At 43.9% G+C, this 12,500-nt stretch overlaps 1 pseudogene; it reads right to left on the bottom strand.

The window, feature by feature from the left end:
- LOC126995344 (uncharacterized) overlaps positions 1-12,500 on the bottom strand; it is a 34,999-nt pseudogene that overhangs the window by 8,296 nt on the left and 14,203 nt on the right.

Below are 12,500 nucleotides of genomic sequence, written 5' to 3'. Positions count from 1 at the left end.
ATAGCGTTGGCTTTGTTATATGCTTTTTTACAGTGATTCGCGTGTTTCAGGTCATTGCTGATAGTGACCCCAAGATCCTTCTGCATTGTCTGTAGAGGTTTCCCATTCATGATGTATGTGTGATTACTATTTCTGGAATCAATGTGCATGACTGCATTTGTCAACATTAAAGGACATTTGCCATTTTTCCGACCATTCGATAATGTGATTGAGGCCTTTCTGAATGATTTCGCAGTCGGTCTTTGTGAGGGCCTTTCCACCCACCTTGGTGTCATCAACAAATTTCGATATTGTGGATTTCAGTCCTGATTTTAGGTCGTTGATATATATTATAAAGAGAATGGGTCCCAGGACTGACCCTTGAGGCACTCCACTAGTGACTAAAAGCCAATCGGAAGGCTGTCCGTTGAGTAGTACTCGTTGTTCTCTGTCGGTGAGCCAACCTCTTATCCACGCGATCAGATTGGCTCCAATGCCTGTCGAGTGCAGTTTCTTAAGGAGTCGCTCGTGCGGTACCTTGTCGAAGGCTTTCTGAAAGTCCAGGTATATAACATCACTGGGGATGTGGTCATCCCAGTTTTTATATATACCTTGGAAGAAGTCTAATATATTAGTTAAGCAGGGGCGCTTGTTTCTGAAGCCATGCTGGGTGTCGGAGATTATATTATTGTCTTCTAGACACTTGACAAGTTTGTCTCTAATAATCTTCTTGAGTATTTTGCCTGCCACTGATGTCAAACTTATGGGCCTGTAGTTTAATGCAACGCTTTTGTCTCCTTTTTTGAAAATCGGTGGTACGTTCGCCATCTTCCAGTCTTCTGGGACTTTGTTCAGTTGTACTGACCGGTTAAATATGTTAGTGAGTGGCTGAAGTATTTGCCCTTTAAACTCTTAATAACCGCGGGGACAAGTTGTCGGGTCCCATTGACTTGTTCGTGTCGAGTTTGTCCAAGTACTTTTTCACTTCTTGGTCGCATATTGAGTCAGTTTCCAGGGGCGTGATCCCCCTCGGCGGGTCAGGGCCATCGGGAATGGTTTCGATGTCCTTGACTGTGAATACGGATGCGAAGTTACTGTTGAGAATTTTGGCCATCTGTTTACTATCCTGAGTTACAGATCCGGTCTCGTCTGTCAGGGGACCAATATTGGATTTTACTTTCTTTTTCGATCTGATGTATGTGAAGAATATTTTGGAGTTGGTCTTGATTTCGCGCGCTAGTCATCCATGGTGGATCTACGGCACCATTTACTCGCCTGGACTTCGTAGGCACTGAAGCCTTCTCTACCTCCAAAAGCTTATCTTTGAAGACGTTCCATGCGTTGTCGATTGCATTGTCGGTGAGGTTAAGTTGGTCCCAGGTCGCAGTGGGAAGCAGTTCACGGGCTAAGTTGAAATTTGCTTTTTTATAATATGGTATCACTGACGGATTATCTACGAGTTTGTGACTCACGTTGACATTAAAACGGATTAAGTGGTGATCGCAACCATTAAGTTTCTCACCAACGTCACAGCAGATTGTTTTCTCTTGTCGGTTGGGTTACAACTTGAGTGAGGAATGAATCTTCCACCATTTCTATAAGCCTGTTACCCTCTTGATCTCCAGTCATCAGTCCCCAGTCAATGTTAGGGCAATTAATGTCCCCAATTATTATTTCTTTTTTGCTTTGTGTGAGAGAGAGAATCTCTTCGCACAGGGCAGTGTCGTCGGCTGCCTGTTGTTTTTGGGGCCTGTATGCGTTTGCAAGTGTTAGTTTCTTATTATTTGTGGTTATTTCCACATAGACGGAATCGTTTGTCTCTGCGTCCTGTTTGTCTATTTTTATGGCAGGGAGCGTACTTTTTACGTAGCAAATTACTCCTCCTCCTTTCTTGTGCTTTTTATTTTTGTGGGAACTTTCGTACCACGGGAACGACAGTTCGGATATTAGAAATGCAGAGTTGGCCCAAGTCTCTGTGATGGCTACCACATCTGGTTTCTCTGTTGCAATATACGCCCTAATTTCGTCCTTTTTGGGTAATAAACTACGTGCATTTGTGTACAAAACAGAAATGTGACTCCTGTTTTGGCCGCGACGAGTTGTATCAGTTCGCTTGTCGGAGGCGTCGTTGGTTACAGAGTTTCTTGTGAGCCGCACCGACGCTACGGGTTGATTGATCAAGAGCTGCCTTTGCCCCGCCCTCGCCTGCAGTTTTTTGAAAGGCTTTTCGAAAAGCTTTCAACTGCCTCGTTCAGGAGCCTTCCAAGCCGCGCCGAACCAACCTCGTTCAGGTGGAGGCCATCATCGCGAAACAGGTCTGGGCGCTCATTGAAGTGATGCCAGGCGTTTGTGAACTCTAAGCCTTCATCGTAACATAACTGCTTTAGACTAGTGTTGACGCTGTATGCTTTGCTGTTAGATCCGGTGAACGTATTGACTCTCGGTAGAATCCCAGAGACGATGATGTGAGGGTACTTTGTCTTGTATTTCCGAATGACCTGACAGTATTTTGACAGCAGGTCCTGAGATCGAGTTGACTGAACGTCGTTAGTTCCCGCATGGATCAGATACACTGTGTCTTCCTTCGCGCTTACTGAAACAGCATCGACAGCTGATTCAATATCGTTCAGTCCGGCTCCAGGTATACAGAAACGCTTCCGTGTCGATATATTACGGCCGCAAAATCCGTAAGTTGGCCCCTCACCAGACTGTCGCCTACTAAGTTGACTCTAGTAGTCAGTTTGTCCATGCCAGGAAATAGCGTCTGGTTTATACAAATGACAGCTGGGAGAATGGTCTTTTGGAAGGGCGTGAGGTACAAGAGGGAGCGTGGGCGAAGGTAGGTTTGGAAGTGGTAGCAGTAAAAGTAGTGGGTGGTTGGGGAAGAGTGGATGATGAGGTGTGGAGGGAGGCGTTCGATGTGGTATCATAAGAGGAAGAGGAGGTGGAGGTCGTGTTGGAGGTGGAAGGGGAAGATGAAGTGGTGGTAGTGAGGATAGGAGAGTAGTCTAGGGTGCCAGTGGTATTGGAGGAAGGGGGAGCGGAGGAAGAGGGAGTGTTGGTGAGGTCCACTTGTAAGCAGGTAGGGATGGAGGTGGATGAGGTAGGAAGGGAGGTGGATGGGGTAGGGTGGGAGGTGGAAAGAGTAGGGAGGGTGGAGGCGGGTACAGGCTCTGATGATGAGGTAGGGCAGGAGGAGGCGGCAGGAAGGAGAGGGGAGGAGGCTGGCTTGAAGGTGGGAAGAGGAGGCTTGAAAGTGGGAGGAAAGGGAGGCTTGAAGGTGGGAGGGGGAAGAGGAAGAGGAGGAGGTATGTGATTGGCTCAGAATTTCAGAGTATGAGGTTGAGGAGGAGGAAGTAGGAGTAGGAAGTGCGGGGAATGACGTAACAATTTCCCATAACAAGGCATTTGAGCGTTTCAAGTCCTCGTTCGTCGAGACACAGTACCTACATATTAGACTCGCTGGTTTGGAAGTGGAGCGCGGCGAATTTCTGTGAACAATTACAGCAATTAAAATATTTGGACGGCATGGTTACTCTGTTATTTACTGCTGCAAGACGATATAACGGTGAACTTTACAGTTAAGATGTATTTAGAATTCGCGTGGGTGGCTATGCTTAACACCTGGAAGGAGTTAAGGTTTTGGTCGTGTCCCGCGGGAGAGTTAATTGGTTAATTGGATGGCTTGAGCCTTAGCGTGAGTTTGAGATGTGCCGCCTCTCGGGCCCACACGTGTTTTCTCTGTGGGATTAAAATTCTCTGGGGGATTAAACTTTTCCTCCTTTTCAAAGCAGGTATGCTGGTACGGGTTAAGCTTTATACCTCTACGTTAGTGATACAGAATCTCTACGTTAATGACACACAAGGAGGTCACTGTCTTTCACTGGGTGCTGTGTTAGTTTGTGTAGATGTAATACTACTGAGTACAGACTGGAAGACACAAATAGTTGATATGTAACTTATCCGTTCGTAGCTGCAGCACGTGTAGGTCGCACAGTCAAGGTAGTCCTCTCACTACTAGTAAAGTAATCCTCGCAAAACTTCAAACACTAGTTAGAGGCGTCACAGAACTGAATTATACGTTACTTACGTTGAATGGTACTAATTAAAACATGTAAACAAGCACAATCAATCGTTCGATCTCTGAGAAGGCGTACGTGCCTATTTAAGTAACGGCCACTTAAAACGTGTATGAACGGATTTCGGAAGGTGTGACGTTAAAATGTAACACACAGGGAGTCGATGCACAAAAACATGGCGTCGTTTACAAAAACAAGGTGCGTAGAGCAAATGTAAGGTGTGGGTGCCGGAGCGGCGAGGTTAACGTCCGTCCCTTTGAGGAGGTCAAGAGTGAGGAGGAGGAGGAGGAGGAGGAAGAGGAGATGGAGGGGGCAAAGTGAATGGGGAGAGGAAGGATGAATATGAGCTCAACAGTACGTATTTCGGAAGCCAGGTGATCCTTAAAAAGTGTGTGTGTGTGTGTGTGTGTGTGTGTGTGTGTGTGTGTGTGTGTGTGTGAGAGAGAGAGAGAGAGAGAGAGAGAGAGAGAGAGAGAGAGAGAGAGAGAGAGAGAGAGAGAGAGAGAGAGAGAGAGAGAGAGAGAGAGAGAGAGAGAGAGAGAGAGAGAGAGAGAGAGAGAGAGATTTACATATATTTGCATAGAAAATCAGACCACACAGACCCCACGGTCCAGACTAGGTGGTCTGTCCTTAAACCTAAGTGATTCTACATTAATTAGATGGCTCCAAAACGTTGCATTTCAACTCTAGTTAATATATAGTTCTAAGAAGTGACGGTCGAGCTTGTTTTTAAAGGAGTCAATCGTGTTACACTAGACCACTGAAGGTGGGAGCTTATTCCATTCTCGCACTACAATGTTGGTGAAGAAAAATTTGGTGCAGTCTGAATTTACTTGTCTACATTTGAGTTTTATGCCATTGTTCCTCGTTCGCAAAGTGTCATCGATCATAAACAATTTTGATTTGTCTACATTCGTGAAACCATTAAGTGTTTTAAAACTTTCGATCAGTTTTCCTCGGAGGCGACGTTTCTCGAGAGAGAACATGTTAAGGGTGGAAAGCCTTTCTTCGTAGGATTTGTTGCGCAAGGAAGGGATAATTTTTGTTGCCCGACGCTGAACACCTTCTAATTTAGCAATGCCCTTTGCATGGTGGGGAGATCAAAACTGTACCGCATATTCCAAGTGGGGTCTGACTAAACTATTGTAGAGCGGAAGTATTACATCTTTATTCTTGAATAAAAAGTTTCTTTTAATGAAGCCCAACATTCTGTTCGCTTTATTTGCTGCAACAGGGGCAAGGCGTCTCATATTTCACTTTTACGACATGACGAAGAGGACGAAGAGGTGAAGAGTATCCCCCCCCCCCTTAGAAATAAGGAAAGCAAAGACCTACCAATCTTGAAGCCTCGTATGTTTGAGTCTTTTTAACGACTATAATAACCCGATCCTTATCTTGGGGAGGGGAAATAAGGAGGGGGGGGGAGGGGTTAAAAGGCAGTTCAGCAGCTATTTATAAAGAGAAGAGATGCAAAAAGGATTAAAAAAAAACGTGGCATCCTGTTTCTATGAAGACTACAGGATGAGAGCCTAAGAGCTTTATGTATAAATTATCTTTGATGCTGATCTTTTGTAAGGAGAGCAATATAGGGGCTCTGATGATGATGGAGGTGATGATGATGGAGGTGGTGGTGAAGGAGGTGATGATGGCGTTTGTAATAGTGGGTTCTGGCAGGTAGGAGAGAGAGAGAGAGAGAGAGAGAGAGAGAGAGAGAGAGAGAGAGAGAGAGAGAGAGAGAGAGAGAGAGAGAGAGAGAGAGAGAGAGAGAGAGAGAGAGAGAGAGAGAGAGAGAGAGAGAGATCAACAGGTAAGGGAAAAGATTGATAAAGGAAAATTGGAGGTACATGAGCTCTCCCGCCCCCAACACACACACACACACACACACACACACACACAACACACACACACACACACACACACACACACACACACACACACACACACACAAGAAGAACCGACAAGTGGCCATGAAAAAAAAAACTAAACAAAAATCGACACCCAAACTCCATCATTTCGCATCATAACCAGACCAATAACCTGCCATCTTGCGCCTTTTCCAATTATTTGATCGTAGAGTAGCTAATTTTCTCTCCCCAACCTTAATCCCCCCGAGCGAGGAGTATAGGAGAGGTAGAGGGAATGACGGAGGAGGAGGAAAAGGAGAGGGAGATGATGAAGAAAAGGTGGGATGTGGGAGGTTGAGGAGTAAAAGGAAGTGGAGAAAGAGACTGAGGATGAGGATGAAGAGTAGTAGGAGGTAAATGTCGATCAGGAAAAGAATATAGAGTAGAAGAGGAAAACAGACAACGCAAGAGGAGTTGGAGGAGGAGAAGGAGGAGGAGGAGGAGGAGGAGGTAGTGAGAGTGAGGATAAAGAGAATAATATAATAGATGAGATAGAGGGAGTTTAGGAAGACGAAGATGAAGACAAAATGAATGTGATGAAGGAGGAAGAGGAAGAGGAGGAGGAAGAAGAGGAGGAGGAGGAGGAGGAGGAGGAGGAGGAGGAGGTGGTTTAGAAGGAGGAGGAGGAGGAGGAGGAGGAGAAAAATGAGGATCAAGATAAAAAAAACCCATAGATTAGAAGTAGATACAGAATGAGAATGAGAAGGGAATTAAGATAAGGAGGAGCAGAAAGAATATGAGGAGGAGGAGGAGGAGGAATAGGAGCAGGAGGAGGTGGAGATTTAATTGTTTATCCCGCTGCCATAAACATAAATATAAATTTCTTCTCATACTCATACTCATACTCATACTCATACTGCGCGCGCGAGTAAGTGCTTCTGCTGTAACGAGTTTCGAAGAAAGTGATCACTCGTGTAATTAATATTGTGTAGTGTTGGCCGATCCCGCTGATTGTTACGTTTTGTACGCGTCTTTTTCAATTCTATACCATTGCTTTTTTTTATGATCTTTAGAGCTAATTTCAGCGTTAATAATCGTCTTTGTTTTCTTTAGCCATAATTTGACTTTTTTTTTCATGCCAACACCTTGATTTCTCTAATTCTTCCAGGTACTTCTGGCACCTAGACAAAAATATCTCTAACAATTTTACTTCTTCATCTTTCTCACCTCTCGTTAGTCCTGATGGCGATACCACTGTTACATCTGTCTCTAAGGCAGAACTCTTCGCTCAGACTTTCTCTAAAAATTCCATTCTGGACGATCCAGGGCATATCCCTCCTACTCATCTCCCCTCTGACTCCACTATGCCTGTTATTTCAACTCTTAAGATCGATGCTTTCTCTGTCTTCTCTGGCCTCAATCCTCAGAAGGTTTAAGATCTGGTGGGGTGCCTCCTATTGTCTTTAAAAAATTTTCTTCCATACTGACACCCTGCCTTGTCAAACTCTTGTTTCTGCCTTTCAACATCTACCACAAAGCCAACACTATGCTCGGGTTCATAGCGAGGAACTTCGAGTGTAAAACGCCAGACGTGATGCTAGCCTTGTATAATTCCATGGTAAGACCGCACCTCGAGTATGCAGTACAGTTCTGGTCTCCTAATTACAGAAAGGACATTGATTTATTGGAAAGGATTCAACGACGCGCCACAAAGATGATTCCAACCTTAAGGGCTCAACCGTACGAGGAACGACTCAAGCGACTCAATCTCTTTACATTGGAGAAAAGACGCCTGCGAGGGGATATGATTCAAGTCTTCAAGTATCTGAAAAACTTCAATAACGTCGATTACTCCAAATTCTTTGAACTGCAAACCAACCTAAGAACTAGAAATAACGGCTTGCCCATTCAGTCGAATCGATGTAACACAGACATCGGAAGGAGTTTCTTTTCAAACCGAGTCATTCGTCACTGGAACAATCTTCCTTCAGAAGTAGTAAATGCTAATACCATCAACTCCTTCAAATATAGAATCGACCGTCACCTCGCTGCGTCAGGAGTGAACTGAATATTGAGGTGCATGATTTCAGGCAGATTGCAGCAAGACCTCAACCTATATTCATATAATTCTCCCCCACAACCTAGATTGCAAGTAGCGTAAGTCAACAATAGAGTAAAGCAACGGTTAATGTCCGCATGGCAGGTGGAATGAGGTGTGGGTGCAGTAAGGTGACAGGTTACTGGTGCGTGCCTAGTACCGCCGGTAAAACGAGGATCAAGCCTCCACCTGTGCCCCTGAAACTACACCTCACCCATCGTGAGTATTAGGGGGGATTCTGGGGCTGCCCTGTGTAGGCCACTCGTCCTCTTCCAGTCTCCCTGTATTTCTATGTTCTTGTATCTGCTCCTCAATATCGAGGTGCTTTTCATCTGCTCCTCAATGTCGAGGTGCTTTCATCTGCTCCCCAGGCCCCAAGTGGCTGTCGAGCAGATTAAATCACCAAAGCGGGCAACCTCGTAATGAGCCAATAGGCTTTCTGTTGCCTTCATTTCCATGTTTCCATGTTTTCATGTTTCCTTCCCGTTGGAAGTTTGCCTACATACAGCTAGTGCCTTAGAGTGGTGACCGCTTTAAACCTCAAACTACCGCCAAACTAATTTACTTAAAATTTAATGTCTTTCTATATAAAGCTTTTTAAAGTTCTTAAACATCTAACAATTTCCGACCTACTTTCTGATCGCCAGTATGGGTTCCGCAAGGGACGTTCTACTGGTGATCTTCTTGCTTTCTTAACTGACTCTTGGTCATCCTCTCAAAGCCGTTTTGGTGAAACTTTTGCTGTTGCCTTGGAGATCTCCAAAGCTTTTGACAGAGTCTGGCACAATTCTTTGCTTTCAAGCTACCCTCCTACGGTTTATATCCCATTTTCTGTACTTTTATCTTCAGTTTCCTCTTTGGCCATATCTCTCTGCTGTAGTAGACAGTCACTGTTCTTCCCCTAAATCTATCAACAGTGGTGTCCCGCAGGTCTCTGTTCTACTTTCCACTCTTTTCCTGTTGTTCATTGATGATCTCCTTTCCAAAACAAACTGGCCTATCCACTCTTACGCCGATTACTCAACTCTGTATTACTCAACATCATTTGACAGAAGACCCTCCCAACAGAAATGACATAATTCTAGGCTGGAGGCTGCAGAACGCTTAACCTCAGTTTGCTTTGATTTCCGATTGGGGCTGAAGGAACTTGGTGTCCTTCAGTGCCTCGAAAACTCAATTTCTCCACCTGTCAACTTGACACGACCTTCCAAACAAGTATCCCCTATTCCTCGACAACAGTCAGCTGTCACCTGCTTCTACGATAAACATTCTCGGTCTATTCTTTATTCAAAATATCAACTGGAAACTTCAAATTTCCTCTCTTTTGAAATCACCTTCCTCAAGGTTGGGTGTTCTGCATCGTCTCCACCATTTTTTTCTCCCTCACAGACGCTGCCCATATACAAGGGCCTTGTCCTCCTCGCAAGGAGTATGGATCTCATGATGGGGGCTCCACACAGCTCTTTTGGACAGAGTAGAGTAAGCCTCTTCGTCTCATCAACTTCCTCCTCTTACTGACAGTCTTCTACCTCTGAAATTCCCTCGCATTGTTGCTTCTCTTTCTCTTTTCTATCGATATTTTCATGCTGACACCTCTTCTGAACTTGCTAACTGCATGCCTGCACCCCTTCCGCAGCCTCGCTGCACTCAACTTTATACTCAAGCTCACCCCTATACTCTCCAAATCCCTTATGGAAGAGTTAACCATCATCTTCATTCTTTCATCCCGTTCACTGCCTGGTAAATTCTAGAACAGCATTCCTTTGTCAGTATTTCCTCCTGGCTACCACTTATATAACCTCTTTCAATAGGGGACTATCAAGACATCTCTCCACGCGAAACTGACCTCTCGTTTGGCCACTCATCTTTACCTCTATATGAGCAATGCTTAGCGGGTTTATGTTTTCATTTGTTTTTGCCCTTGAGCTACTTCCTTTAGTGTAAAAAAAAAAAGTTAATTTATACTTTAGCTTTATCATTGTTCGTTTTCATCCTCATCTTTTTGCCTTTTCATTTTTCTATATTTCACGCTTTTTTGGGCATGTATGCTTCGTCTCCTTAATTCTTCCCATGATTCTTCTTTCAACTGTATCACGTGCCTTTTTCAAGTGCTCTTTTATCATTTTTATTTTGCCTTTTGTTATCTATACTTCGTCTGTTTTCATATATACTTCGTCTTTTGTCATTAATGTAAATGTTTATGCAGAATCATGGGACATCGCTGGAATGACTTTTTGTCAAACCGGCGACTACTTCGTCTGTCTGTCTTTCTGTCTTTCCATCTATAGCTATTTTCTCATCATCATCATTCGTCTCTTTCGATTCTGTCATTCGTCTCTTCACTATACCATTGCTCCTGCCAGTGTCCAAGTTGGTCATTTCAGCTTTACTATCGTGAGAGATATTCATCCCAGCAGGATATACGTAGCTTTTGAATTCTCGGCGAGTGCTGGACTTGCGACCTTTCCCGTGTCTCAAAATAGAAGAAAAGCTGATGCCACTCATATTAAAAAAAAAACAATATCATATGATGATTGCACTCAGACATATAATCACTTATGTTATTTTTCTTTCCTGGGGTGTGATGACGCAGAGCGAGAACCTGAAATAGATTAATCTGGTAGGTGAGTCTTATTCCAAGACTCCAGAAGTTAAGTCGAAAGCAGTTATGGTTCATAGTTCATGGTACATATAAGAGTCAGCCCCGCTCCCCTACACACACACACACACACACACACACACACACACACACACACTAAAGTCCCGCAACACGCTCGTCCCCAAAATGAAGACAGAGTGATTTACTTGTCTAAAAGGTTTCATATTTTCTGCTACGCGAGTACTTGCTGGGTTGTTGTGGATATCGTTATCGCACATCTGTCATCCTTCCTCCGGTACGAGAGTTCATGTCGACTGTATTCACGTGTGGGGATCAAGATGTACTTCTTACTTGTACTCCAGGGATTACACCAGCGTTGCCAAATTATCGTACTCATCACATTGCATTTTCTTAGTTTCTGACTGATAACTCTAGCAAAAAAGAATGAAACCGTCAATATTTAAGTTTTAACGATTACTTTAATTTTCTATCGTTATTTGTGTGGTTACGACAGTTTTGAAGCCTAAAAATGATAAATGCAATGTTCAGAGTACGATAATTTAGCAACGCTGGATTACACACTTCACCTCTCATTTTATTCCTTGCCCTCACTGCACGTACCCTGAGCCTTGATTAGGATGCCAAGAGTCGTATTAAAAGACATATCGCCACCCAAGAACACATATTTGACAAGGGTTTCGTAGGAGTTGTGGGCATTTCCAGGGGTAATTTTATGACCCTGGTGGTAGTCTGACCCTTCTTCTGTACCATGAACCTAAAGAAACACTCATTAGAACCCGATTGATCCCCTCTTTGACCTTTAGAAATAGCTGAGGTGATATGGCAAAGTGTCTTGTAATACCAGCCTTAGTGTCGCATTTCATCACTTCTGTACTTCGTATTTTTTTCTTTACATTTTTCACGTTTATAGTTTTTCTTCTTAAGTATTTGGGTTCTCTTCTATTAATTCTCTTTTTCATCATTTGTTCTCACTCATTAATCCAACAGTTCTTAATGGCACTATTGAACACCTGTATTTCGTCTTTTCTTCTTCATATTTTTTTCACATTTGTATTTGTCCCATAGTAAGTATTTGGGTTCTCATCTATAAATCCCTTTCTCATCATTGTTCGTCTTTTTCATTTCTGTCTTATCGTTTTCACTCTCAGCTACTCAGCAGTTGTTACGTGCACTATTGAACGCCTCACCTCCCTAAGTCTGTCTCTGGCCTTCACTCTCACCCACGACCAGTACAACATTTAGGGCCATATTCTTAAACATTTCGGCGCCCTTGCACACATCTGACAAGGGTTTCCTAGGAGTTTCGGTCCTTTCTATGCGTAGTTTTATGACCCTGGTGATAGTTAGACGAAGCTTCTGTACCAGGAACGTAGAAAAAACACTCGTAAAAACCGCATTATCTCCTTTTCGGCCTTTGATGTGAGAAGCGGACACCGTAAAACAAGAGTAAGAAGAGGGAACCATCTGTCACGTCCTTCCAGACTACTGAATTATTAACATTTGCGGCTGAACTGGAGATCTGGGGTCATATTATTAAATATTTCGGTGCCCAATCTCACATATTCGACAACGTTTTCGTCTGAGTTTTGAGCATTTCCATGGGTAGTTTTACGACCCTGGTGGTAGTTTGATCCTTCTTTACCATGACCTTAAAAAAGACTCATTAGAACTCGACTGATCTCCCTTTTGGCCTTTGGAAATATTTGGTATGAGAGGCGAAAGCGTCGGAGAATACCAGCCCTGATGTCTTCAGTGATGGGAGTGAGGGGCTTAAAGGGGTTAGAATAGGCTGAAATTATGTTTGAATATCTATCCAATAGTCGGTTCCACCAGACCTGGCGGGCCTACAGCGGCTCGCACACATTCCCGGTCCCGGTCCC

The sequence above is a fragment of the Eriocheir sinensis genome, chromosome 1 (genome assembly GCF_024679095.1).
Source record: "Eriocheir sinensis breed Jianghai 21 chromosome 1, ASM2467909v1, whole genome shotgun sequence".
NCBI lineage: Eukaryota > Metazoa > Arthropoda > Malacostraca > Decapoda > Varunidae > Eriocheir > Eriocheir sinensis.
Note: the sequence above shows the minus strand (reverse complement) of the source record. Positions and strands in the feature narration are given on the sequence as shown.